Source organism: Palaemon carinicauda, chromosome 11 (genome assembly GCF_036898095.1).
Source record: "Palaemon carinicauda isolate YSFRI2023 chromosome 11, ASM3689809v2, whole genome shotgun sequence".
NCBI classification, from domain to species: domain Eukaryota; kingdom Metazoa; phylum Arthropoda; class Malacostraca; order Decapoda; family Palaemonidae; genus Palaemon; species Palaemon carinicauda.
The window spans coordinates 146,403,651-146,408,899 of NC_090735.1; the positions used below are offsets into that span (position 1 = coordinate 146,403,651).

Here is a 5,249-nt window from a genome sequence, read left to right on the forward strand (position 1 = left end):
AAGATGATTGTGCCAAATTCTGCTGCTGATCTATAAAACTTTCATCACTCATTGAAAACCCTGGAGAAATTTTAGCTGGGGTCATTACTGCTTAGTTTTATTTAAGGAAATAGTAGAGTAGATATTGGAAAAAAAAAACTTAAAACAAGAGTGTATAGGAAATACACTTATTAGATGAGGAATGTGAAATAAATAGGAAAACACTTCTTCATTTACGTAATAACTTCTCTAGCAAGTATTTCACAATCGGGTTTAGATCCAGACAGAAATATAATTGTGCCAAATTCCGCTACTCATCTCCTGTAATATTTCCATGTCACTGTAAGCCCTGGATTTATTTTAGCACACTTCTAGCTCTCTCTAAGGATTTTATTTGCATGAAATTTCTTCTAATACTAAAAAACTATTTATATTTGAACTATTTCAACGTAAAAAGAGATCCTCCCAACGACGATGCAATCCTCAAATAATCGAATAAAAAGGTCTCTGTTGCAGCTAATATATTTTAATAAGATTTCATTGGATTCAAAAGCGCAATTAATAAGAAAATTAACACAGCGTCGAGAATGAAAGGAAAAGTAAATCATTCTTGGTATTTTGACCTTGATTCGATCGTTCTGTTACACCCAGAAAAAAAAATCACAAAAAACTGGAGTCTATTTTGACCCTGTTAACTAGAACTGAATTACACAGCTGTATGAATGCGATTTCACTATTCTCGGGTATTCACTGGGTATTACATACATGCAAGACAATTACGTAACAGCCGCTAATATAGACAAATATAGATTAAAACAGTAATTTTCTTTAGAGGAAGCTCGAATGAAAATAATACATTGTACAATAAAGGAAATAATTATTTAGAAGTGAAGAGATTTTTGGTAAGAGTGAGTCATGTATACTGGAACACTACATGAAAAAAATAGCATATGAACCACACACTGTAGAATGGCCATAATTCGGGCAATGCAGTTAAACAGCGTTGAATTTGGAGTGTACTTTGGATGGGTAACCATCAAGCAGGAGACACTAATAATATATAATGGGGTGGGTGTGGATCTACCACTCTCACTCCTCACTCCAAGAACACTTGCTGAGAACCGAATATTACACTTTGTGGGGCCAAATATCTAAAAGAAAACTGTATATGGAGAAAACACATACACACTCACAAACACACAGACGCATATATTCATCTATCTACCTATCTATATATCTATCTATCTATATGTGTGCATATAAACATATATATATACATTGGTTCCTTAGTCTCGTTTGCTATAATGACAATGTGTCAAAAAATACATTTGTAAAGAAGTACAACAAAGTTTTTAACAAGAACAGTCTATTTACCGCCAATAAGTTATGAATTATCCAATTGTTCTTTGTTGTTATTTTCTTAATGGTAGTCTTTTGAATAAAGAGTTAAATATTCAGCCTAATATCAATGTAAGTTCTCGAGTTTTAGTGTTAGATCCATGGTGGGAAATGAATGAAGGGAAGGCATTTTTACTCATACAGTATCTTGGAATATATCTGTCCCTTCAACCTTAAAGCAAGGTGTTGACTACGGGTCGCTCTAAGATCTTTCTCATTCAATTATAATGAACGAATTTAGAAGCGCTGCCTTCAGAAGCGACTGATTACGTTCAACATCTTCCAAATCCGTATAACAGGATGAAGATGTTTGACTTCCAGATTTGATTGAATAAGGCGTCGCTTCGTATTTGGGAGCTGGTAATTTCAGTCAGTCCTTCTTGAACGACGTTTCTGCTTTTGTAATATTCAGAATGTTCTTATATAAACAAAAAACTTTCTTTCCTTAAGTTATCTTTATCTACTTAGTTACGCGTGTTTATAATATATATATACACAAACACACACACACACACATATATATATAGGCCTATATATATATATATATATATATATATATATATATATATATATATAAAATATATATAATATATATATATATATGTGTGTGTGTGTGTGTGTGTGTGTGTGTGTGTGTGTGTGTGTGTGTGTGTTGGTGTGTATGTGTGTATTGTTTAAGAGCATGATTGTGTAATCTAAAACACGCATATGCTTATAATCACACTTCACTTATACTTCTCAAAAACTATTCTAAATAAATAAAAAATAAACCTGTCACCAATACTTATGTCACCCTTTTTGCCGATTAAAGTATTATTATTCGGTAGGGCACGCAAAATAAATAAACAAACAAACAAATAAAATAACCCTGAAGGTTCAAGGATCCTGTAAAAGGCTGGAAGTTCTTGGAATGATAGGATTGAGTACTTTACCTTTCAGGAGTCTGTGCAAGATATCGGCATCGTCCTGGGTGTTGAGGAACAAGGGCGAAGCCGAGTGGGAGATACAGGAAGTCCTTGCCGCCGCTGCCCCTAGGCCTCCGTATACCGGTACCATCATGACAAGACGTCCTTCAGGTTTGAGGGAGACCTCCTGGCCAAAGGCGCACTGCTGTCGGCTTTGGTGGATCTGGAAGAAGAAAAAAAAAGTCAATTAAAATGAGTTATTAGATTTGTTGTACACTGCTAAATATTTGTATTAGAAAAAAAATAAAAAAGAGGTAAATGTCTGCCCACATTTATTCCAGAATTTTTATCGTTTTAAAAATGAATATATTGATGTAAAAGAGTGATATTAAGGTCACCAACCCGTGAAAAATAATAACAAAGTAAATTAAGATTACGGTCGCCAGTATTTTACTGTAATACGGCTGAAAACAGTATATTTTTACGAAGCATTTCCGATTAAAATTGCGGATTTTTCTAACCGTGTAGTTGTACGTTGAGATGGTCTTGCGTTAACACGGGGTATTACTCTTGGCCCGAGAAAGGTGTTGGAAGTCAAGGAGGTTAAATAGAATATCTCCTTGTTGGAAATGGGATTTAAATCAGCCTTGGATTATCTGAGTGATTCCCCCTTAGAGCAATGCGGTTGGCTTTGGCGTATTTGATGGAAATGAAAGGAAGAAATCTGTTTAAAACTACTTTCGGTCATGGCATGTCATTATAATTTAGAGTAATAAAACAGTCGAGAAGGATAATTTACTCAAAATGACTGTTTGGGATTAGAACTTAATCTAACTAAAAAAAAAAAAAATTAAAATTCTAAAAAAAAAATAAATAAATAAATAAATAAATAAAAATAAAAAAAGTAAATGGTATTCTTTCGTGGGGAATTAAGATTAGATCTTCTTTGGACCTGGTAAATTAAACTGATCAGGAAAAAATCATTTGTTTGAAATAAGGATTAAACTTATTCCATAGAAGGAAATTTTAAAGAAACAATCTAAATGTTCATTTGTTGAACCAAAGTTATATTTTCACCTTTCTTGTGATATTATGTCCTTTGAAGAAGATGTGAAAATTGGTAAGGTAAAGGATTCCCAAATAACTGTTCAGGAATATGTCCAAATTTACGTAATTTGGTCAATTATTGCAATTTGTACTAAAATTTTCGGTTGGTTGAAAAAGTGTGTTTGGGATCACAAACGGTACAAATATACATTTACAAAAATGGAAGATCAATGAGAGAGAGAGAGAGAGAGAGAGAGAGAGAGAGAGAGAGAGAGAGAGAGAGAGAGAGAGAGAGAGAGAGAGAGAGAGAGAGAGAGAGAGAGAGAGAGAGAATATACTCTCTTGTGTAAAAGATAGCTATATGAGAACGACGAATTGATTAATTTAGATAATTTTCCATTCTTTTATAAACTATTCCACATGAATCTTTTTCACTTTTCTCGTCTAGAAGAACTAAGAAGTCACTAAAATTTCTTACCCAGATTCAAAGAAAGTGAATAATGCACGTAACAGCCCAATGCTGTTTATCTTTTCCTTCTCCTTTTTCCAGTCTCAGTTCCAGTGACGGTTACTCGACACAAAACACGCACACACACTCCATCACAGTTAGGATAAACTGGTAAATTTTCTAGACTTTAGACCCGACTGTCTATTTCAATCTGGAAACATTTTGACTAAGTTTTTTTTTCAGAATCTGGAGTTTTGAATGTTGAAATCTAAGTCAGATTGAAATTTGAGAATCAATGCCTTTTACTATTTCAATCTGAAAATAAATTGACTAAGTTTTTGTTTTCATAATCTGGAATTTTAAATGTTGGAATCCAAGTCAAATTGAAATTTGGGAATCAATGTCTTTTACTATTTTAATCTGAAGAAAAAATTGACTAAATTTTTTTTTTCATAATCTGGAATTTTAAATGTTGGAATCTAATTCAGATTGAAATTTGAGAATCAATGTCTTTTACTATTTCAATCTGAAAATTTTTTGACTAAGTTTTTTATTTCAGAAAATGGAATTTTAAATGTTGGAATCTAAGTCAAATTGAAATTTGGAAATCAATGTCTTTTACTATTTCAATCTAATAAAAAAAATTGACTAAGTTTTTGTTTTCATAATCTGGAATTTTAAATGTTGGAATTTAAGTCAGATTGAAATTTGGGACTCAATGTCTTTTACTGTTTCAATCTGAATTATTTTTTAGTAGCTTTTGTTTTCAGAATCTGGAGTTTTAAATGTTGGAATCTAATTCAAATTGAAATTTAGGAATTAATGCCTTTCACATATGGGACTTGGGAACTATTTCTTGAACATTTGATCTACGGCTCATTTAAGTAATTTATTAATTCGTTCATTGCAACATCAATTGCATTATTCTATACTTTTGTTATGCATCATATAGTCAGTTACCAATTATTTCTCTTTTCATTAGAAACCACTGAACACCATAACATAATTCTATAAAATAGCTGAAGGAGAGCTTTTCAATTCTTTTACATCCCAGAATGGACAGGAAAATAACCTTTGAGAAATTAAATAAGCCCACTATAAAAAGGACACAAGTAAAAAACCATAATCATTAAATACCAAATTTAGACATCTCTACGTGGGAGGTACTAAACACCACGGCAATTGGAAGCTTTTTCAACAAAGAGATAAAACGCCACACAAGTGAAGGACTTCATAGATGGCGCACCACAAAAGACAAGACCACCACATAGATTATAGAAGGACATAAAGGAATCTTCTTTACCATTCATAAAATGGTGTTTCACTGCCTCGGGACTCTTATGGAATATAGATGGATGTGGTCAGGTAGAAGTGGGCTGTTTTCTCTTTTTTACCGGCTGCTATCATGTTCAAGTAGCCTTGTACGATACTGGACAAAAACCATCTTACGTCAGCGCGTGTTGAAGCGTCAC

At 32.8% G+C, this 5,249-nt stretch overlaps 1 pseudogene; it reads right to left on the reverse strand.

Annotated features, from left to right (window-relative positions):
• The window catches only part of LOC137650286 (uncharacterized), a 156,989-nt pseudogene that overhangs the window by 104,839 nt on the left and 46,901 nt on the right, over window positions 1–5,249 (reverse strand).